The following is a 25,251-nucleotide window of genomic DNA, read 5'->3' on the forward strand; positions in this document are numbered from 1 at the left end:
AGCCAGTCCATAAAAACGGATTGAAGTGGCTTTCTTTCAAATGAAGAGATCCCAACACAAAGTTATAAGGCACATAATAAACAGAGAAACACAGCTCAATAAAAAGAACAAAATAAATCTTCAGAAACTGACCCCAAAGAAAGAAAGATATGTAGATTACCTGAAATAGATTTTAAAATAACTACTATAAAGATGCTCAATGAACTTAGAAAAAAAGAATTCATGAATAAAATAAAAACAACAAAAATAAAATATTTTTAAACACCCAGAAAGTTTGGAACAAAAGAATACAAGAACCAAATTGAAAAATTTTCTGGAGGGGTTCAACTGCATATTTGATCTAGCAGAACAAAGAATTGGTAGACTCAAAGGCAGGTCATTGAAATTATTAAGTAGGAGAAAAAAAATAAAAGAATGAAAAAGAGTAGAGAAAGACTAAGGAACTTATGACATATGATCAAGCTGTTCAGAATATGCAATATGAGTGTCTCAGAAGATGAGGAGAAAGAGAAAGGGAAGGAGAGATTACTTGAAGTAGTAATGGCCCCAAAATTCCCAAATCTGTGCAAGGAAATTAATATACATATTCAAGAATACCGAAAGACTTCAACTAGTATAAAACACAAAAAATATCTATAACAAGCCACATTATAATCAAATTGTCAAAAATCAAAGACAATGAGAAAGTTTTGAAAGCATTGAGAGAAAGTGACTTGTCACATACAAGGAAGGCTCAATGAGACTATCAGAAAACTTGTCAGGAGAAAAACCTTGCAGGCTAACATAGACCTGGATGATATATTCAAAGTGCTGAATGAAAAAAATATTGGCAATCTAGCATACTACAGTCAACAAATTTTTCCGTCAAATATGAAGGAGAAATAAAGACTTTTTTGGATAAATAAACACAGAGGAAGTTCATCACCACTAAACTAAAAATTTTCCCCAAGAAAAACAAAGGGGAGTATTTCAAGTTGAAATAAAAGGATGCTAGATAGCAACCCCAAATCATATAAAAGTTTAAAGCTAATTGGCAAAGATAAATAGATAGAAACAAGGAATAGTATGATACCATCAAAGTAGTGCATTAATCACTTTTAATTCTGGCATAGAAGTTGAAAGATGAAAGTATAAAAAATAACTATAAAAACATGTTAATACACAATATAAAAAGATGTAATTGGCCAGGCGCAGTGGTTCACACCTATAATCCTAACACTTTGGGAGGCCAAGGGAGGCAGATCACCTGAGATCAGGAGTTTGAGATCAGCCTGACCAACATGGGGAAACCATGTCTCTACTAAAAATATATTAAAAAATTAGGCAGGTATGGTGGCAGGCACCTGTAATCCCAGCTACTCAGGAGGCTGAGGTGGGAGAATCACTTGAACCCAGGAGGCAGAGGTTGCAGTGAGCCATGGTCATGCCATTGCACTTCAGCCTGGGTGACAAGAGGAAAACTCTGTCTCAAAAAAAAAATGTAATTTATGACATCTATAGCATAGTATATACATGGGGAAATATTACAACTGATGTCGCTGATGCCATGGGGAGGAGAAGTAAAGGGCAGTTTTTGTGTACAATTGAAATTATCAACTTAAAAGAGATTGTTACAACTATAAAATGCCCAATGTAAACACCATGGTAATCACAAAAAATAAAAGTATCTATAAAAGATACACCAAAGAAAATGAGAAAGAATTCAAAGCATGTTGCTATTTTAAAAAATCAACAAAACACAAGGGAAGACAACAAGATAAGAAACGAAGACCAAAAGGCTACAGGATAGACAGAAAACAACTAATAAAATGGCAATAGTAAGTCCTTCCTTATCAGAAATCATTTCAAATATAGATTGATTAAACTCTTCAATAAAAAGACATAGAGTGGCTGAATGTTTGTTTTTGGTTTTGTTTTAAAGATCCAACTATAAGATGTAAACAAGAGACTTGCTTTAGATTAAGGACACACATAGACCAAAAGCGAAGAGATGGAAAAGATTTTCCATGAAAATGATAAGCAGAGAGAATCATGGTAACCATATTTATTTGAGGCAAAATAGACTTCAAGTAAAAAGCTATCATAAGAGACAAAGAAGGACATTATATAATGATTAAAGTATCAATTTACCAGGAAGAGACAACAATCATAAATATATATGCACCCAAATATGGGCGCCCAAATATAGGAAGCAAACTGATAGAACTGAAGGGAGAAATGGACTGTAACACAATAATAGTAGGAGATTGCAATACTCCACTTTCAATAATGGACCAAACATACAGAGAAAAGAACAATAAGGAAATAAGAGTTGAGCAATTCTATTTATCAAATGGACCTAACAGACATGGAAGGAACATTCTATCCAATAGCAGAAGATAAACATTCTTCTCAACTGCACACAAAACATTCTCCAGGATAGATCACATATTGGGTCACAACAGAAGTTTTAACAAATTTAAGGAGATTATTTCCTATAGGGTTGTTTGAGCTCCTAGAAGATTAAAATCATACAAAGTATCTTTTCCAATCACAATGGATTGAAACTAGAAATTAAAAGCAGAAGGAAAACTTAAAAATCCACAAATATGTGGAAATTAAATAACACACTCTTGAATGATAAACAACCAATGAGTCAAAGAGAAAGCCAAAAGGGAAACTTAAAAATATTGCTAGACAAATAAAAATGAAAACACAGCATACCAAAATGTATGGGATGCATCAAAAGCAGTCCTAAGAGGGAATTTTATATCAGTAAATGCCTACAACAGGAAAACAAAAAACAAAAACAAACAAACAAAAAACCCTCAAATAAAAACCTTAATGGAACACCTGAAATAACTAGAAAAAGAATAACAAACTAAGCCCAAAGTTATCAAAAGAAAGGAAATAATCAAGATTAAAGTATAAATAAATAAAATACCAGTAGAAAAACAATAGAAAAAACAAAATTGAGAATTGTTTTTTGAAAAGATAAAGAAAATCAACAAGCCTTTAGCTAGGCTATGAAAAAAAACCGTTAAGTCTAAAAAAAGATATGAAAGAGGTGACATTACAACTGATGCCACAGACATCAAAAACAATAGCAATAACAGATAAGGAGATTGAATCAGCATTAAAAAAGTCTCCCAAAAAGGATGAGCCCATGACTAGATGGCTTTATTTTTGAATTCTATTTACAAAACATTTAAAGAAGAATTAATATTAATCCTTCTCAAACTCTTTTAGAAAATTGAAGAGAAGGAAACACTTTAAAACTCATTTTATGAGGACAGCAGTACCCTATTGGCAAAGACAAACAAAAACACCAAAAGAATGAAAATTATATACAGATGTAAAAATTCTCAACAAATGCTAGCAAACCAAATTCAACAGCACACTGAAAGAATCATATGTTATTACCAGGTGGTAATATAAATCCCTGAGATGTGATGATAGTTTAATTTATAAAAATCAATCAAGATGATATACCATGATAACAAAATGAAGGGTAACAACTGCATCATTATCTCAATAGATGCAGAAAAAGTATTTGACAAAATTCAACACTCTTTCGTTAAAAAACAACAACAACAACAACAAACTAGGAATAGAAGGAAATTACCTCAACATAATGAGGACCATATATAAAAAGTCAACAGATAACATAATATTTAATGGTAAAAGATTGAAAATGTTTTCTCTAAGTTCTGTAAGAAGGCAAAAATGCACAGTCTCACCATTTCTATTTAACTGAAATAGTACTGGAAGTCTTAGCTAGAGTAATAAAGCAAGAAAAAATAAATAGAATACATCAAAATCAGAAAGGATCAAGTAAAATTATCTCTGTGCTCAAATAACATGATGGTATGTAGAGGAAATTTTAGAGTGCATATCAGAATAAACAAACAAAAAAGAAAACTAATAAACAAATTACGCAAAGTTGCAAGATAGAAAATCAGCAAACAAAAATCATTTGTGTTTCTATACATTAATACCAAATAATCTGAAAAAGAAATTAAGAAAGTAATTCCATTTACAATAGCATCAAAAATAATAACATACTTAGGAATAAACTTATCTGGAGAGGTAAAAAAGTGTACACTAAAAACTACAAAACTTCATTGAAAGAAATTAAAGAAGACAAAAATTAATGGAAATACATCCCATGTTCACAGATCGGAAAACTTAATACTATGTCAAGACCGCCCAAGTGACCTAAAGATTTAATGTAACTGCTATCAAAATCCCACTGGCGTTTTTTGTAGGAATGGAAAAAAAATCCTAAAATTCATATGGAACCAAAAATCAACAACAACAACAAAACACTGAGTAGCTAAAATGATTTGAGAGAGAAGAATAAAGTTGGAGACTTCACACTTCCTGACTTCAACATATTGCAAAGCAACATAATCAATGCAATGTGGTACTGGCATGAAGACAGACATATAGATCCATGGAATAAAAAAGAGTTCAGAAACAAACCCACATATATACTGGTTAAGTGATTTTTGACATAAGTGCCAAGACTACAAAATGTAGATACAATAGTCTGTTTAACAAATGGTTTTGGGAAAATGGAGTATTGACATCAAAATTATTAAATTGAACCATTATATTATACCATAAACAAAAATAAACTCAAAATGGATTAAAGACTTTAAAACTGTAGAATTCTTATAAGAAATCATAGGGGAACATGTTCATAATATCGCTTTTCACAAGGATTTCATGAATTTGACACCGAAAACAACAAAAACAAAACAAAACAAAAAACAGACAACAAAAGCAAAAATAGACAAATGGGACTACATCAAACTAAAAAGCTTCTGCCCTGAAAAGAATGAGCAGACAAAAGCCAACCTAAAGAATGAGAAAAAAATATATTGGCAAATCATGTATCTGATAAGGAGTTAATTCCAAAATAAATAAAGAACCTCTTCAGCTCAATAGCGAAACAACAGATAACCCAATTTTTAAAATATTTTAAGGATTTGCATAGGACTTGGGTAGACATTTCTCCAGAGAAGACATATAAATGGTCAATAGGTATATGAAAACAGGCTCAATGTTACTATGGGAATGGTAAAAAGATGAGTGGTTATCAAGCAGTAGGGATAGGGAGGGATAAGTGTAGAACACAGAGGATTTTTAGGGTAGTGAAATAATTCTGTGTGATGCTATGATGGTGTATATATCTTATTATACATTTTTCAAACCGCATAGAATGTACAACTCTCTCTGAGAACCATAATGTAAACTATGAATATGGGTTAATAATGATGTGTCAATAGATTCCAACAAACGTACACTGTGTTGGGAGATGTTGATAGTGATGGAGGTTGTCTATGTTTGGGGACAGGGACGTATATAGAAACTCTCTGTACTTTCCACTCAGTTTTACTGGGAACGTAAAACTCTCTAAAAACTAAAGTTCATTGATGACTTTTTAAAAATCAGTAGGTAAGTAGAAGACACGAGCACTATCTCAACTATTTTAACCTAATTGATATGTACAGGATACTACTGCAACAATTGCAGAACAAACATTCATTTCAAATGCTAAAAATCTTTAAGATTCATGCATGATATACCATATAATAAATATCAATAAATTTAAAAATATTGAAATTTTATAACGTATGTTCTTTCACCACAATGGTATTGAATTAAAATTTAATAAGATGAAGAAAATCTTCAATATTTTGAAACGAAACAGCACATTTGTAAATCACCCAAGGAGAAGAAGAAATAACAGGGGACATTAGGTAATATCTGAAAATGTATGTTCATGAAAACAAATCACTCTATATTTGTATGATCCAGTTTGACTAAGTATTAGGAATAAATAAGATTGAAATTCTTATATTTGAAAAAATTCAAAGCAATAATCTAAGGATTACTGTAAGAAGATAATAAAGTAGAGAAAATTAAACCCAAATAAAAAAAAATAATAATAGTAATAAAGAGCAAATATCAACAAAATATAAAACAAACAATATGGCAATTTTAAAAGCCAAAGTGTTTTTGTAAAAAAAAAAAAGTAATAAAATTGTTAAACCCTAACATAGATACTGTTGATTAAAAAAGAAAAAAACACTAATTACCAATACTAGGAATAAAAGATGGCATGTCATTATAGATTCTATGGGCATATATTATACATGCCCTTATGTTAGTATATTTAAATTAGGGAAAAGTATAAATTTCTTGAAAAGCATGAACTAAAAATTGACAGGAAAAATAAAGAAAATACATGTAATCCTGCCTAGTAAAGAAATTTAATTTGTAAATTAAAACCTTCCCATAGAGAAAGCTGGAGGCCTCGTTGGTTTAACTGCTGAACTATATATTAAACATTAAAGAAAGAAGAATGCTAATTTTAAACAAACTCTTTCCTAAATTAGAGGAAGAAATAAAACCTGTCACAAATCTAACAAACCTATTACTGAAGAAAATGCAAAATAATATTCTCATACACATAGGTGTGAAGAGTAATAAAATTCTAGCAAATCAAACCCTAGCAAAGTATTAAAAAGAATAAACAAAATATAACACATACATACAATAAAATATTTAGCCACAAAAAGGTATAAAGTATTGACTCATGCTACATGGACAAACCTTGAAAACATTTGCTAAGTGAAAGAAGACTGTGAAAAGAGGTCACATATTATGTGACTCCGTTTAGTTGACATACCCAGAACAGGAAAATCTATAAGGGAAGGGGGAAGAGGGGAGTAACCAACATATATATATATGCCATACACATATACATATATACACACACACACACACACATATATACATAAACACACGTTCTGCAAATCAATAACAAAAAGACAACACAAATTTTAAAATAAGCAAAATATTTGAACAGAACAGAGGACGTACAAATGATCAATAATTACATGAAAAGTTATCATCATTAGTCATCAGGGAAATGAAAATTAAAATGATGCAGAGAAACTCCATTTTTAAAGACTGAAAATACTATTTATTGGTGAGCCTATGAACCAACTGCAACTCTCATACCTTGGGAGTGTACTATGTTACAAACGATTAGAAAATAACACTTCTAGAAATGTCACTTAAAATAGTATCAAATTGATTGCAAATTTGTTTTCAGGTTCATTATAAAATTAAACAAGCACTTACACTATGACCCTGTACTTCTGCTCCTGGGTTTTATACAAGAAAAATTAAAACCTAGCAAAAACAACAACAACAACAACAAAAAAAAAAACCACGAAAAACAAGACTTCTCATGAAGATTTCCAGAAGCTTTATGCAAGTTAGTAAAAAACTGAAAATAATCCAAATGTCTACCAAAATAAAAACGAATAAATACACCACGGAATACTTACATAATAGATCTTATACTCAGCAATTTTAAATAATTAACTAGTGATACACAACAACACGACAGATCTCAAAAATTGTTTAGGAAGAAATTCCAAAATTGTATACACTGAAAATTTTCATTTATATGAAATTCAAGATCAGGCCAAACACGTCTATAATGACAAAAACTAGGTGATTGGTTGTGGATGGGTGGGGAAGAGACTGACTAGAAGGGATGTGAGGAAATTTTCCCAAGTGGAGTGTTGTATGTCTTGATGAATGTGTTGGTTACAGAAGTTACATTTATCAAAACTGAATAAATTATACATTTAAAATTTCTGCTTTTTATTGCATTTAAATTTTACTTTAATTAGACAATAGAAAAAGAATGCATGTATTTTTACTTCATAAATACATGAAGTAAATAATAAAAATGCATGAAGGGATTTTCTTCAGTAAAGTTCAAAATTAGAAAAAACCCACAGTGAAGTAGAATTATACTAGATACAGCTCTTAGTTATTATTAAAATAATTATATAGGCTGTCTGGTCACCATGGGACAGTTTATATTATTTTCAACAAAACATATTTGTCATCAGTAAATAGGTATACTATTCATTATGGCAACTAGTATGCAAATTTGGGTACAGAAGATAAATTCTGGGTGATATCAATCCTACCTCTATGAGACTTACTATGTTTCATCCACTAAGCTTCTCTTGCAAACAATTGTCTCTCTTATTCATGCTGTCATTGCTCATCCTGAGCATTCTCTATCAAACATCCACACAGATTTCCCACAATGAAACCAGTATTGTTTGGCTTACATCCTCATTGACACATCGTTTGACGCATGAGTATGACCAGGGTAATAACGACACTCAAAGTCCTATCACAGAGAGTCCAAGGATCTTGAGAAGTAAAGACTCATACTGGACATATAACTGGCCTTTATATGCCATGAAATAAGATTAGACTTTTTTATGTGATTTCTGGAGCTTTCGAACTGAGATCTACTGTTGAAATTAAAAGTAAAGCGATTTCTGTTCAAAATAAGAAAGTTAGATCTATCCAAGATTAATGAAATATTATTAAGAAGTTGTATAAACTGAAAACAATTAAATAGACACAAATTTTAAGCATCTGATGAATGGCGAGACAATCTGATCTTTAATATCCCTCATATCCCAAGATTTAATCTGGGAGTAGATGTTTCACAAGTCTCTTCACGCCCCTAAGCTCACAACTCACACATTCACCACTTGCTCAAACAATGAAGACTTGCACACATAATCTCATCTTCGTCCTAGCTTGTTACCAGCTGCTGCCAGTGGTTTAATACTGGGGACTGAGGAGAACCAGAGTAGTTTCAATTTTACTCCCTAAAGCAGAAAAAAAAATCAAGTCTAAAGAGGAAGGACAGTATTTGAGAATGACATTTTGATTGGCAGTTGACAAGTTTAAAAGTATGAACACAATTACATCCAAATAGTGGACCTGGGTAGTGCTTTGTCAGCAAGGATGTATTGTGAGTGTCCTGAAACAAAGAGAGAGATCTTACCTAATTAATAAAATGATATTTAACTCTGCTATTATCAATAGATAAACACAATGATAAGTAGTATTCCTTAGTAGTTAAAGCTTGAACTTGGGATCCAGATTGCCCGATTTGAAATCCTAACCTCTCTGTGACTCAGTTCTCCAAGCTGATAAAATAGGGATGATAAGAACACCTGTATCAGGCCAGGTGTGGTGGCTCACACCTGTAATCCCAGCACTTTGGGAGGCCGAGGTGGGCAGATCAGGAGGTAGGGAATTTGAGACCAGCCTGACCAACATGTTGAAACCCCATCTCTACTAAAAATACAAAACTTAGCCAGGCATGGTGGCACGTGCCTGTAATCCCAGCTACTCAGGAGGCTGAAGCAGAAGAATCACTTGAACCCAGGAGGAGGTGGAGGTTGCAGTGAGCCAAGATTGTGCCACTGCACTCCAACCTGGGTGACAGAGTGAGACTTCGTCTCAAAAAAATAAAGGAATACTTATATCATACACTTGTTATGAGGATTAAATTCATTAATTCAAATCAAGCTTAAGAACAGTGTATTGCAAGACACAGGTATGTGCTATTATTGTCAATGAATTACTACAATTTAATGTGCTTACATTTTTCAACGTTAACCTTTCTATATATTAGCAGAGACCAAGACTTAAAACTAGACCATGTCTTATTGGAACATCTAGAAGTTCAGGGTGCTCCACTTACCTCAGGGGTTACATTTTTTTTCATGTCCTCTTTATGCTTCAGAGACAGTATTCTCAGGAAGACATCCCAACACAAACCAGCATTTAGGGCAGCAGGTGATACGCGAGATGTCTAACGCATTGCTTTTGGAATTGAATCACTGTCTCTCCTACTGTATAAGCTTTAAAATACTTTGTCTTTGGGGTCTCCACACCATCTGCACACTTAAAGAAATCCAAGTACAACAGAAACCAGTGATCACAGTTCATTATCACATGGAGCACTGTTCCCAAAACAGGCTACGGCAAGTTGAGACCTGACGCAGCCTCAATGCAGCGACGAGCTTGGCATTCTGCATTGCACTGGATTTGGAATTTTTTTAATGTTTCTGTGTTTTGGTATTCAGAAACAGCATCTCAGTATTGAAACCAAAGATTAGAGGAGAATGTATTTATAGCATAGAATTCCCTTAAGAATGTAAGCTCTTGAGACAAATTGCATTGGTTCTAATCTACTCTCCATTTACTGGCTGTAGGACTTTCCCACACTTTCGTTTCCTCTACATAAAATAAGAATGCTGATAGTACTACTGATCTCAAAGCTATTGTGCGTATTAAACCGGGTTATCCACATAAAACATTTTGAACAGAGCTTTTCACTTGGTAAATGCTCAATAAATATTAATCGCTGTTTACTGTAAATTTAGCAAGTTTGAAAATCTTCTGTACACTGGTACATAGACAAATCATGGGATGACCTTAAACATATTTTGGTAATATAATGAGAGTTCCAAGAAGTAAACTGGCTTAAAGCTTACTGATCCTTCACCTGAATGTTTAAAAATGCTATCAAATTACTACAACTTAAAATAGGTGAACTTGAAGATGCTAAGACAAATGAAATTCTTGTATTCAAAATAATTTGCATTCTATCAGACAGTGCTAATAATAGCAAACATTAGTTGAACACTAAATTATAGGCACTGATGTGAATTCGCTCATTTTATCTGTGTCAGAAATAAAGTTATATGTGACGTAACAAAGTTTCAGTCAACAATGGACTGCATAATTGTATGGTGGTCCTATAAGATTATAATACCATATTTTTACTGTACCTTTTCTTTGTTTACATATGTTTTGATACATAAATACAATTGTCTGTAGTATTCAGTACAGTAACACGTTGTATAGGTTTGTAGCCTAGGAGCCATAGGCTATACATACAGCCTAGTTGTATAGCAGGCTATACCATCTAGGTTTGTGTGAGAATGCTCCACGATGTTCACACAAAGACAAAATTACTGGGGCTGGGCGCAGTGACTCAAGCCTGTAATCTCAGCACATTGGGAGGCCGAGGCGGGCAGATCATGAGGTCAGGAGATCAAGACCATCCTGGCCAACATGGTGAAACCCCGTCTCTACTAAAAATACAAAAACTAGCTGGGCATGGTGGTGAGTGCCTGTAATCCCAGCTACTAGAGAGGCTAAGGCAGGAGAATCTCTTGAACCAGGGAGTTGGAGGTTGCAGTGAACCGAGATCGTGCCACTGCACTCCAGCCTGGCAACAGAGCAAGATTCCATCTCAAAAAAAAAGACAAAATTACCTAACAATGCATTTCTCAGAACATATCCCTGTCGTTAAGAGAGGCATCACTGTGTATATGAAGCAGGCATTAGTAGTATCATATTTCACAGGTAAGCAAACTGAAATAAAAGCATCTAAGTAACTCGCCACGCGTTACCAAGTTGCTCTACTAGTTAGAACCAAATTGAGGGATCTCGGATTCAGACTCAGGGCGTCTGGCCTCAGACTTTACTCTTAATCACTATTTTGTACTCTTTCTATAATGCTTCATGAAAATAAATCTAGCAGCACATGCAAGATAAAAGAAGAAATAAAAGATCATGGAGATCGGAAGACCAGGTATTAAAATGATCCAGACAGAAAGAAACAAATGCCAGAAACACACAATGGCCTTAAAGCTGAAGAGGGTAGAATAAATGAAAGAGATATTGGAGAAAGGAAGCTAAAAAGACTGGGTGACTACCTGTGGGAGCCTGGGAAAATTTGCAGGAAGTGTTAGAATCTCAGTAGCTGTATTTTATGGATGCCCCTGGATAGGGTACATGCTTTTGTTTCTCTCAAGTCTACAACACTGTCAGTTGTCTCTTTGACCCGCCCCCGTCTTTTAATTTCTAGGTTTGTCCGTCATAATATTTCAAGTATTTCCAAACCGCTCCTAGTTTCCCTCAAACAAGAACATAGACACTGAACAATTTCACAGTTGTATTACCAGTATTTTTCTAAAAGAAAAATTACTTTTTTTATCCTGAAAGTTTATAATTATAAAATTTATTGCTAAAACTATTAAATATAAAACCAATAACACTGACAACGACCAGAAAGGCCACACGATGGCAGCAAAGTATAGTGTACAAGCAGCACGAGCCGGCAGCCTAGAGGGCGCCAGGCACGGAATACTCAGATTAGTTCATACATATTAGTCAGTAGCTGTAATGCTAGTAACATGTCTCCACACAGCACCTCACACTTTACAAAACTCCCACAGATGCTTTCTCTCGTCTACGTCTTACCACCACTCTGAGAAGCCAACAGGACAAGGATCAGGCTTTGTGTGGAGGATAAAGATCCAAGTTTTACTCCAGGTACCAGAAGCACCTCAGAGGCTCAAAGGTGAGACAAAGATCAAAACGTAGTCATTGTTTCTTTTAGGATATGCTCTAGGATAAATGTAATATGAATGGGAATATTCTACCTTCAACTTTAGTGGGAAAAATATCTATTTTATTTAATAGAACTGGGAATATTTGAAGGGGTTGGGGCTGTAGTTATTCCTGACCAAAGTTGGAGAAAAAAAGGGAAAAGAGAAGGAAAGGGAAAGGGCTTTCTTTTTTTAAATAACAAAAGCTAAAAATTTCCTTAGAGATTATTATAGAAGCTTAACTGGAGAGAAATGTGCCTGGGGAAAAAGCATGTATCCTCCAAATGGTGCTTGCATTCATTTTCTAGGGGTGCTTTTAAAAACCTCTACAAACTTGGGGGCTTAAAACAACTCTTCTGGAGGGCTAAAGTCCAAAATCAAGGTGTCCAGAGGGCTATGCTCATTCCAAGACCTCTAGGGGAGAATCCTCCCTTGACTTTTCAGCTTCTGTTGACTCCAGGCCTTTCTTGGCTTGTAGTGCAAAACTCTAATCTCTGCCTCCATTTTTGCATGGTCTCCTCCATGTGTCTCTGCATGTGTTTCTTCTTCTTCCTTTTTTTTTTTTTTTTTTTTCAGACAGAGTTTTACTCCTGTTGCCCAGGCTGGAGTGCAGTGGCATGATCTTGGCTCACTTCAACCTCCGCCTCCCGGGTTCAAGTGATTCTCCTGCCTCGGCATCCTGAGTAGCTGGGATTACAGGTGCCTGCCACCACGCCTGGCTAATTTGCGTATTTTTAGTAGAGACGCGGTTTCATCATGTTGGCCAAGTTGGTCTTGAACTCCTGACCTCAGGTGATCCACCCACCTTAGCCTCCCAAAATGCTGGAATTACAGGCGTGAGCCACCACGCCCCGCCCTCTGTGTGTGTTTTTTACAAAAACACTTGTCATTGGATTTATGGTCCACCTAGATAATCTGGAATGATTTCATCTGCAGAATTACATCTGCAAAGACCCCTTTTCCAAATAAGTTGACATGTACATTTACCAGGGATTAAGACATGGGTATATCTTTTAAGAGCCACCATTCAACCCACTGTAATGCTCTTGTGACCGTACTCTCTCCTGCCAGTGGGGAGCTCATACATGTACCTATTATGGACTCCTATGCTTCCGTGTGTTTAGTGGCTATAGAGTGATAATATCTGATCTCTGCTCCAAAATCTGACACCATTTTGCTGTGTCCTCTCCTTGGGTTGTCTCCTCATCTGCAAAGTAAGAAAGTTAGACCAGCCAATGGTCACAAAGTCAAAAGCATTATCTGTCTGAGAGGAAATGAACAGTGGGGCTTCAGAGAAATGAGAGCATTTACATTTTATGTCATATTATAGTAGAATCAGTTATCTCCCTCATTAGTTTTGAAAGCATTTCTGTTAATTTTTACATTTTATTAAATATCTGCTTATTCCAGAAATTTAATAAATTCTGAGACTATAGAGATGGGCAAGACAGAGTCCTTGTCTTAGGAAATTCACAATCCACTAGGAGAGGTAGATACTTAACATCATCACTGTGATATACCATTCAAGCAGTAAGGAGAGATCCTTTGCACACATGGGCAAAGAGCCCAAGTGACCACTCTAGGGTGTGGGTGGACTCAGGTATGACATAACATTTATCCAACCTTAGAAAACCAACTTACGTGTGTCCTTCATAAAGGACCAACTTAAGAAGGGCACACTTACATTCATTCTCCAAGGTTGAATAGATGTTATCAGCTGAGCAAAATAGGATAAAACAGTCCGTGCAGAGTAATCGCCATGTCTAGATGATGAAATGTGAAAGCAACTGGTTAAATGCCTTGGATAAAGTACAGCGATGAAAGGTAGAAAAATATATTGTCTGGAAAGATAATCATTTTCTGAACACTTGCTTTGGGCCCAAGCACCATAGCATAGGCCTTTGTATGTTATATAATTTCTCATAACAGCCTTTGTGGTAGGATGTCAGTGTAGGCTAAGCTGTGCTGAGGTAACAAACAACCCTCAAATATAAGTTGCTTCATCTAATGAATATTTATTTCTCATCCACACATAGTCTGCTGTGGATTTGAGTCATTCCTCAGGACAATTGTCTTCTGTGTGTAAACCTCAGCATTCTGTCTCCTTAATTACTAGGAAACCTTCCTATTCCCTTGTTTTCACATTCAGCAAAGGAAAATCTGGAGAATTCTGTACAAGTAATTGAATGTTTATACACAGAAGTGACACATACCTGTTCTGCTTACATTTCCTTGACCAAGCAAGTCATTTGTACTCACCTAACTTCAACGGCCAGGGAAAGATAATGTCCAGAATTAGAGGAGAAGCAGGTATTGGGGAACTGAAGTAAGGTTTATTGCAGGTGGCCACCATTATTATTCTCATTTACAAAAGAGAAAATTGAGACACAGAGAAGTTAGTCATAATCACACAATTGGTAAGCTGCAGAATGAGGGTTTGAGCTCAAATCTGTCTGATTCCAGATCTTACACCTTCTTTATTGGGAAACGCATGTGCCATGCAAATGAGTTTGGACTTTATCCTAATGATAACAGGGAATTACTGGAAGGTTGTAATAGGGAGAGCACAGCTCATATTTGTGTTTTTGAAATATGTGTATAAAACAATGACTGGGGAACTAAGGATGTGAGGACAGGAGCACTCCTATGACAGTTTTTGGAAGGGAAAAGACAAGGCCCTACACTGAGCCAGTGCCATAAAAATGCCAGTGAGGATTGCAAGAAGGCAGAAGCTTCAAAGGCAACTAAGAACCAGAGCCCATAGGTTTTAATAAATAAGTGAATATTCAGGGTGAAGAAAAAGGAAAGAAGGACAGAATATGATTAACAAGGTCCAGGCTAAAGCAGGTAGGAGGACAGACGTGCCATTAACCAAAAGGCATATAATACAAGCATCAGGCTAGTTGTGTTTGTTTGCTTTTGTTTTCAGTGGGGAAAAGGGCCATAGATTGTTCAAATTTGAGCATGTTGAATTTAAGTTTCCTATGGAAATCCAAGTAGAGAGCTTCAGCAGACATTTAGGCATTGGTATGTTAAATTTATGAAAAAAGATTTTAGTTGTAGATAAATATTTGGGGAAAAAAACATGCAAATCTGGTAGTCCAAATATGCCATTAATGATATTGCCAAAGAGAAAAAAAAGAGACAGGCTGGCGCAAACACTATAAAATATAAAGGTCTGTGATGTGCCTGGAGGTGGGGGTTTCATCATAGTCACCTTTGATCTCTCAGCCTAATTGAGGAATGAATCTGGAAGTTTCCCCAAATTTGGTTAGCTGGATTTATGAAAGCAAAAACACATCAGAGTGTACATCATGTGGACATAAAAATAAGATCTGCTATATTCGTAACACCATATTGCCTACAGCAAATCTAGTAGTATGCAGATCCCCAAACTTCACAATTCTAGAATTCAACATGCACGCGTGTGCACGTGCACACACACACACACACACACACACACTGTTTTATCTTTTCATAAAATATTTTTGTTGATTTTGGCTTATTTCCCCCCAAAAAAAGTTCATTGTAAGTAACAGTAATAATATGTGTAAGAAAAATAAAAAAATTATAACCTTAGCATAGCCCTTCTTAATAACTATTCTAAGCTGGAAGCTCACTTTTTGGCATCCATCCTAGGAAGGCTAGGAAAGTAAATGACGTAGTAATGGAAAAGGGAGGGGAAACAGACGGGGAGTTCTATTCCTTTAGGGTTCCACGATTCCATTAACTTTCTGACGCTTCAGAGCTTCTCCACACCTTTCCAATTCCTCTCTGCTTTCATTTCTACCATTGGGGAAAAAAAGAAAAGAAAAGAATGTACCTTATTAACCACACATAAACATCTTCCATTAAACTGCTCTGAAGCAATTACTGCTGTTAACACAGTTAATGGACTGTCAATGTCAAATGTGAAACCGTTTCTCCTGGAAAGGCAGCAATGACTTCGTGAAATTGTTTTCTGTGCTCCGGCAGAAAGGGAGGAGTTCTGGAGGATCGCTCTTGCTGCGAACATCGCGGTCTGTGAAATCTGCCCCCCGAAAAAACAAAAACAAAACAAAAAAATCCCTGATCATATGCCTGTTATCCTAAAATAGCACCTTCCTCCGTTATGCCGAGGTTCAGCGCGAAACTGACTCATGCAGTACCGGGATCGCTGCCAGAGCGGCGGAGCGCGCGAGCAGCGCGGCATCAACAGGCAGCAGGGGCCGCGGGGCGGACGGGGACCCGCTGCCCGGGTCCAGACTTTCCATCCGAGAAAGCAAAAGCTTTCAGTATCTGTCTTATCAGAAGGTAACATCTTGACGTGGTTCTTGGGCCTTATTAACATGAATCTGTCATACTCAGACTGTGCTTTTGAATCAGTCCTGTGTCAAGATTGATTCCCCAGGGCAGCAATTTAGCCTTTGGAAGATCCTCAAACACAAAGCAGCAACACCGGCAGCTTCTTCTTCCACACTCAAAGCCACATCACCAGCTTCCTCAGCAGCAGCCCCAGCAGCAATCTGGGTGTTCAAACAGCAATAGTTCTGAGATCCACTAGGGCCCTCAGAAAGTTCCCAGGAGGGGCAAGGACTCCTGACCTACGGGAAAACTTCTAGGAGGCATGGGCATTGTGAGATCGAGATAGATTGAACATATATATACGTGAGTCTTAGCAATCCTCATACATCTCTCACTTATCCACAGTGCCTAGTATATGATGGACAATTTAGTGAACAAATGAATACGTAAGAATATTGAGGCTTACTTAGGAAACTAGGACTCATCACGAACCTTCTCAGAGTAATCCAGATCGTGGATGGAAGCTTTTAATAAACACAACTTCTGTTTTCCTTCCTCTTTGTATTTCATTTCTTCTTGACAGAGACTTAATTGAAGAAAATGAGCTCTTTCACTTCTTGCATCCTCCAAGAGCATGAAACTGACAGCCTCCTCCAAATGATTATTTAGCACTTAATGATTTCTTCCTTGAGTACCCACTTGATCTTCCTTAGGCCCATTTGGAAAACTCGTGTAGCAGGGGGAAGATTCACATGATCATGCACAGGGTCAAGCTCCATTTACCTTTTGTGCTTTAATGGTGCTGATGAGCAGGCAGGTGATTTCAGAGAGAACAAATGGTCATTAAAATTAATCAAAAGGACACAATAAGGAAAAATGTGTCATATAAGGGCAACATAAGTTTTGTAGTGACAAAAACAGAACAAAACAAACAAAACTCAAAGGAATGCAAATGTGGCATGTATAGTATTTAAGCCCTTTAATATAAATCCAAGGATTTAAATATACACAATTTTATGCACAGACAAATACCACTCATTGGGGCCAAATATACAGTAACAATGCTAAAAGTTTACCCCTTAGACTATTTTTAGAAATTATATACTAAACTATTTTAATCAGAGCTGTGAAAGCACACAGTGGCCCATTCACAATTTACACCAACAATTCTGTTTTGATGTACAATTTTAAATGCAGGGGATTCACTGTCATCACAATGCCAATGTATAGAACATTTTAAAAGCCTATAATGAAAAATAGGAACCATTTCATGGTCATCCTCATAGTTTTTCCAACCTTTAGAATTACTTTATATAAAGTAAATATTTAGTAAACATTAGAGAATGGGAGAGAGAAAGTGAGGGACGAAGGATGATGACATAGTTCTAGGAACAAAGAAATAGCATTCAGAAAAGATATTTTCTTTTATACTTGGGAGAGCAAAGGACAGAAGTAATGAGCAAAACCTTATGCTAAAGGGTCTCATTCTATATTTCAGATCTAGGAAAGGTTATTTTGGAAAGTTGCTCTCTTCCTACAGGATAGGGGTTCTCAGTGCTTATAAAACATACTTCTGAACTGGCCTTAAAAAGAATTTTGGAAAGGGGATGGTGGTGGTGCCTTGTGTAGCAAAAATAAATAAATAAATAAATAAAAGCATAGTCAATATACCTTATACCTGTGATGGTCAATTTTATGTGTCAACTTGACTGGCCAAAGAGTGTCCAGATATACAGTCAAATAGTATTCTAGGTATTCCTGCAAAGTTGCTTTTGGATGAGATTAACATTTAAATCACTAGACTGAATAAAGCAGATTGACCTCTGTAATAGTAGGTGGGCCTCATCTAAGCAGTTGAAGGCCTGAATAGAACAAAACATTAACTCTTCCCCTGATTAAGACAGAAATTCCTACTTGAGGGCCTTTGAATGGGAGCATCAACTCTTCCTGGTTCTACAGCAGCCTACTAGCCTTCAGACTTAAACTGAGACACTGGCTCTGCAGATTTTGGACTTGCCAGCCTCAATAATCTACAGGAGCCAATTTCTTATAATAAGTAAATAAACAATCTCCTATTGATTTCACTTCTCCAGATACCCTTGACTAATATAATACCTATTTCTTTTATAGTACTCCTTAGAAAAAATAAAACCCAACCAAATTTGGGTATAAAAAATAAACAGAGCAAGAAGACATTTCAAAAGGGGTCTGAGTTTCAAAATGTCAACACTGCTGGTGTGTCCGCAACACTTAATTGCCATCTTATCCATGTCCTTCGTCTTACATATTCAGCAGATTTTATTTAGTTTTCACTTGAGTTAGGAACAAAAGTACAACAGGTTTAACCTACTTTTCTCCTTTCCCAGCCTCTTTTACCCTAAGGTACCCTTGAAGCAAGGGCCTCTGCCTAGCCATACCCTAACAGAGGATCCTGGGAGTGAAGTACAGTGTCTTGTCTGTCCAGATTAAACATTATCTTTGAGCTATAAAGCTAGATGCTGCTTTGGGAAGGGATCACATGCAGGATTATTGTACTTTACTGACTTTTCTGCAATTAATAATCTGCTTCTCATAATATGTATCGTAAAACTTTAAAAAAGTACAGATGTTAGCTAGTCAATATTGTTTATTTTGGATATCAGAAAACTAAGCTTCAGAGGGGGGAAATGTCCTATCTGTACCATAGAGCAACTATTCGCACATCTACAAAGCCTACCATATAATGAAGCCTCAACTCTTAACATGTCTTTAAGATTTAAGAATTTTTTAAAAAGTGTAGTTGGAGCCTCATGACCTACTAGGTCTGCTCTGCATAGAAGCTATGCTTCCGATCCTTTACCATATAAACTTTTGCTTAAAGGATCAAGCAAGAAAATAAACCTCTGAACCTCTGACTAGCACTGTACAGTTGGATAGTTCATGTTGTCCCACTCAAAAATGGGCCACCTCCTGTCAATGAAACCAGACTTATAAAACATAGGTCATCATAGCATTCCCCATTCAAACTCCTGCACTGATTCGCCATTGCTTAAGGGGGATGAGGGCAAATATTCAACTGCTTGGCCTAAAATTTAAGGACCTCCATAATCAGAGCTTACCATACTCTAGCAACACACATTTATTGAATACCTACTGTATACTAGGTACAATACTTGAGACAGTAGATAAAAATGCATCTTTGGAAGTGACTCCTCCAGCCCAGTCAAACTTTCAGGTAACTGCACATGCGGAACTGGCCAACTGCTTAACAGCAATCTCATGAGAAACCCTCAACCAGAAACACACAGCTAAGCCGCTCCCAAATGTCTGGCCCACAGAAACTGTGAGATAATGAATAGTTATTTTAAGCCACTGAGTTTGGGGATAATCTTTAATGCAGTAATAGATAATGTACACATCCATGAACAGATAAATGAATAAACCAACTATGGTATATCCATACAATGGAATACAATTGAGCAATAAAAAGAGGTGAATTATTTGTATATACAACATGCTTTAAAATCTCAAATAATTATGCAGAGTAAAGTAAGCCTAGAAGAGGCAAGCTAACCAATTATGATGGAAAGCAGGTAATGATTGCCTAGGGATGGAGAGGTGGCAAAGAGAGGAAGGAAAAGTTCAAAGACGTATAATGAAACTCTGGGGATGCGATGCAATCGTTATATTCATTAATTTTATCATGGTAATGGTTTCATTTCAACATTTGTGAAATTGTACATTTTAATTGTGCAGTTTGTAATATGTCAATTAAACCTCAATAGAACTATAAAAATCAATTGAAAATAATGATCAAAGCACTGGCATTGGCCCTGTCCTAATGTACTCAGATTTGGAATAAAGGACATTCACTTAGCTAATATCCACAGTGCAGTAGAAGAAGGGCTAACACACAACATGGAGGAGGAGGAAGAGGAGGAGGAGGAAGAAAGTCTCCTGCTTTCTGCCTCTCACTAGGGCTTCCATGTCAAAGTCTTTTTTTTTTCCTTTTCCTTCTGTTGGTACCACTTAGCCATTAGGGTTGCTTTTTTTTTTTTTTTTTTTTTTCCATTTAGGTTTTGCTCTCTCTTAAGCCTAATTTCTTTCTAACTAAGACTGATTTTTTTAAAGATCTACTCTGGATCTCTTCTCTAAATGATTCTGGTCTATTGATAAACTTTTCACGCCAACAAATAATCTGTGGGGTGTTGAGAAGCTTTAAACTGATATCTGTAGTACCTAGCTGCCACTTTATGAATACTTCTTACGTTGTAATTATTCTGTTGATATTATTACTGCTACAAGGTTATATTCTATGATAAGCATAAGAAAGGTACTTGGAAAGAAGTAACTAAGGTTTTCTTTCATCAGTAGAGTTTTGATTTGCAATGAACATTTTAGAATTGTAATTTCACCATCCAAATAACCTTTGCTTTAAATCATCAGATAAATCAGGGCACTGAGGGCAAGGAGTGAGTTGAGGTTAAATATTAACAAATCCTTTGGGAGGTCAGGCAAGTGAATGATGTCTTTTCCAGCACATTTATGCAGCCTTTTTTTCTGCTTACAAAAGAAGAAAAATAATGAATGCTACCTTTGGGTTAGAAAAGTAAAATACAGAAAGAACCATTTATCACTTTATAATTCGTGAAACTATTTCATATTCACCATATGATTTCATCTGCAGAGCAACTGTGTTGTGACACAGGCAGAGAATGCTACCCCATCATCCAATACAGATAAGAAGAGCTGAAGGTAAGTCAGATGAAGTAACTTGCCAAATACCACTCAAGCTAGTTTTAGAATAACAGACTCTAAATCTTGCACATTTTCCATAACACTGAAATGTTTAAGCAGAAAGTTTGACTGGAAAAGAAGATAAGAAAAGGAAGTACCGTGTAACTCAGAGAGTAATGTCTTAGAAAGGTACTGAGAAGAAATCAGGTCAATGTCTTATCTGCATGCTACGGCCTCTCCTTATACTAAGAGAATGATTAAATCAGTGATAATTAAATACATCAGATACATTATTTAAAAATACTTAATGGCATGAAAAAATGGTCATATTTTAATATTTTAAGTTTGAAAGGCAAGGAAAGTACAACAGTTTAGTCACAAATCTATGAGGTGACCAGGGAGGGCAGAAAAATAAATCATACTAATGGTGACCATGTTCTTTCTGGTGGTGAGACAATAAATGATTTTGTGTTTCTTTATTCTTTTCTATACTTTTCTGCTTTTGAACTATGAGCATATTGTCCTTAGTACAAGAAATAGAATCTTTTTTAAATGAACAAATGGTTCTGAGAGTCATTGTGCGTATCTTCTAAATATTTGGCCCATTGTACTGATGTATTCAATTCCAGCAGTGAAACACTCACAAAGGGTATATGTAACAAAGTGGAAACATGATCCTGCCAACTTTACCTGGAATGCTATGGGCATTTTGGCAATGCTGGAGAGATGAAGCCGGAACAGGCTGAGAAAAAAGCTGGGACAGAGAACAAAGGAAGAGGAAATTCTGCCATATGGCATAGAGGAATTCGCTAAAATTTAGGAATCTTAAATAGAGATCCCTTGATCAAAGTGATATGATTGAGGTTCATAAAATAATTTGTCATTATATATGTGAATATCTGAATCCCACTGTACTTTACTCTCCCTAATAATAACTGTTTTATTCACCTTTCTAATCTCACAATGATATGCATATTATTGGCAAGTAGCAGGTGCCTGAACTGAGTTGTAGTCTATAGGTTGAATAAACATGAATTTATCCAAGAAATCTTAAAGTACTAATGTGAAGTTGTTAGATAAAGCCCTAAAAAGATGCTTCAATTCAAACAAAACAAAAGAAAATGCTTTTTTTTTTTTCATGACAAGCAGTAAATGTGGGTAAATATTTGACTCCAAAGAAAGGTGCAGGCATATAGCAAGGTCTGGTAAAAGGGGTTATGGTTGGGGGGGGTCAGGGTATCTAAAAATAGCAACATTGTACAGTCACTTCATGAAGGATAATCATGTTCTCTATGGCAACAAAAATATTTTTGGTACATTTGTCTGAAAGATAAATTCAAACTCTAGTTACCTGTGTAATATCAAATTAATACCAAGAAGTAATAATAAATGAAAACACTATGTTTGTGTAGCAATCACAATGTGCCCGACATGGCTCTAAGCACTTATGTATTAACTAATTTAGTGCTCCTAACTTCCCTGTCAATTGCTCCTTTCTTGTTACTGGCAAGGGCACTGAAGCACGGAAAGATTCAGTGATTTGCCCAAGGTCACACAGCTAGAAAGTATTTAATAAAGCCAGTATTTAAACCCAAGTCTTGTGGCTCCAGAGTCTGCATATTTAACCCTTTACTGTCTTTTAAGACAGAACAGCAACAACAACAATAACAACAACGTGTACACCTATGCAAATATTCAAAACCTATTTATTAACTGCTCTTATTCCTTAATTTCATTGTGGATTGCCTATGAGATTAATTTGTACGTAGGAAGTGTGTCTTTAATTTTTGCCCCACTTAACCTCAGAAACACCCAGTTCTGTTAGAGCCAAGTAAAAGATACTCTTCTGCTATGTCTAATTTTTACTTGATTGACATTCAGATTTCTTTTGATAATATTACCTTTTTCACTCAAATTATCAAATGAAAAGAACAACTCCCTGGACAGTTAATAAGAAAATAAGAAGAACTGGGTCACCATATGTAAAATAATTTGCGGATTTGATTTTAGTTCTCCTATTATTGCAAAGCGAGTAGCTCATATTATTCCCACCTGCAAAGGAACAGCCTTCATGAACTACATTTTCCTCACATAGACACACACATCCACTTTCTATAAGAATGCTCAGCCCATCTGCTCACATTTAAAAATACAAATTGAAGACCTCCCACGCTGCCTTGGTTTGTAAAATGTCTATCACCAAATCTTCATTCCAACACTCCTTTAAGTTTTTAATTTCTTTTTCTTTCCCTTTTCTTTTAATGATTTTCACTAGTTCTCTTTCAAGTACCTGATGTTCATCACTAACGTTTTTCTGAAATAGATAATGATCTTTAAAATACAGGGTTTCAATGTTATTTCCATCTATGATCGTGTCTTCATTTTGAGGAAACATGTTTTTATTTGTGAAAAGGTTAGTTACCTTGCACCTGGTAATAAGCCTGTTTCCAGTAAAGAAAATTAAGATCTCTATCTCTTCTCAAGGTACAAGACTTGATTACAGCACTATGAAAAGCAATTCTTAAACACACACACACACACACACACACACACACAAAGAAAGAAAAGATAAAATTGTGCTAACAACTCATACCCATTCAAAGTTCAATTTCTCAAGATATATTTAAGAGAGTGAAAACGGAATCGCATATATATGTTCCTGAGCAAGGAGTGGAGGCATTTGTTAGGTTAGGTACTTCCTGTATCTCTATGAAAATATCCCCTGGAGAATAGGTAAGCTCAGGACACACAAGCACTGTTTCCATGTTGCTGTAAACCATGTTATTATCATTATTATTTTTGAGATGGAGTCTCTCTTGTCGTCCAGCCTCCAGTGCAGTGGCGTGATCTTGGCTCACTGCAACGACTGCCTCTGGGGTTCAATGCCTCTGGTGTTCAAGCGACTTTCCTGCCTCAGCCTCTCAAGTGGCTGGGACTACAGGCATGTGCCACCATGCCCAGCTAGTTTTTGTATTTTTAATAGAGACAGGTTTCTCCATGTTGGCCAGGCTGGTGTCGAACTCCTGACTTCAGGTGATCCGACTGCCTCAGCCTCCCAAAATGCTTGGTGGCATGAGCCACCACTCCTGGCCCCACATGTTATTCTTCTAAAAGCCTCAAGCTCAATATTCCTTCATTCATTATTTCTTTTAACCATTCACTCATTCATTCAGGTAAACTGCTTTTACTGAGTGCCATTTGCTGGGCATTCTCATAGGCAGTAGAGAGAAACGGTGATGACAGGTCATGCTCCCTGACCTCAGAGGACTTACAATCTGGGAGGAAGGAAGACTAGGGTCTTCTTGACTTTCAGTTCAGTGCTTGCTCTTTCTTTTTTTCTTTTTTTTTTTCAAGAAATCTGAGACATACAATGTTGTAGCCTACTTCTTTATTTGCTTATTTACTTACTTATTTTTGTGAGGCACTTTATGCAAGATCTTATGTCGTGATCAATTTCAAGTTCCTGTGTGCTATCTCCCTGGCTACAAAGATGACAACCAATGTGTGCTATTAGAATAAGCTACTGGAATTTATCATGGAGTCAAGATTTCTGTTTTTTTGTTTTTTTTGCAAATGTTACTGAATCCCTTATTTAAAAAAAAAAGATTAGAGATTAAAACTGCTTCAAGCTCTCCCTGAAATCCAACTCAGTAATTTTTTTAGGAAACATCTAGTCACCACCGAACTGTGGAGCAGGGCTTGCTAAGGAAACATCGTAATATTTAGATACTTGGACCCTAAGGTATAGTTCCACATAGTTTATGTGTGATGAAGTTTATGTGTGATGAGGGCAATTGGTCTATGTCCCACATTTGTGGCTTTTCAAAAAATCCTTCTCAACATAGAGGTTTTTTGTTTGTTTGTTTGTTTGTATGTTTTTTGTTTGTTTGTTTGTTTGTTTTTTTGAGACAGAGTCTCTCTCTGTTGCCCAGGCTGGAATGCAGTGGCATGATCTGGGCTC

At 35.9% G+C, this 25,251-nt stretch overlaps 1 protein-coding gene and 1 long non-coding RNA gene across 3 annotated transcripts in view; one reads left to right on the forward strand and one right to left on the reverse strand.

Moving 5' to 3' along the window:
• FGF12 (fibroblast growth factor 12) overlaps positions 1-25,251 on the reverse strand; it is a 587,631-nt gene that overhangs the window by 412,905 nt on the left and 149,475 nt on the right. The gene's annotated exons all lie outside the window — the stretch shown is intronic.
• LOC135270799 (uncharacterized) overlaps positions 21,090-25,251 on the forward strand; it is a 41,658-nt gene continuing 37,496 nt past the window's right edge. Inside the window, exon 1 of the long non-coding RNA XR_010338945.1 lies at positions 21,090-21,308. This is a non-coding gene — a long non-coding RNA (uncharacterized LOC135270799). The remainder of the gene's footprint in view (positions 21,309-25,251) is intronic.

Source organism: Aotus nancymaae, unplaced genomic scaffold, assembly GCF_030222135.1.
Source record: "Aotus nancymaae isolate 86718 unplaced genomic scaffold, 86718_ANA_hifiasm-v0.15.2.pri h1tg000067l, whole genome shotgun sequence".
Classification (NCBI taxonomy): domain Eukaryota; kingdom Metazoa; phylum Chordata; class Mammalia; order Primates; family Aotidae; genus Aotus; species Aotus nancymaae.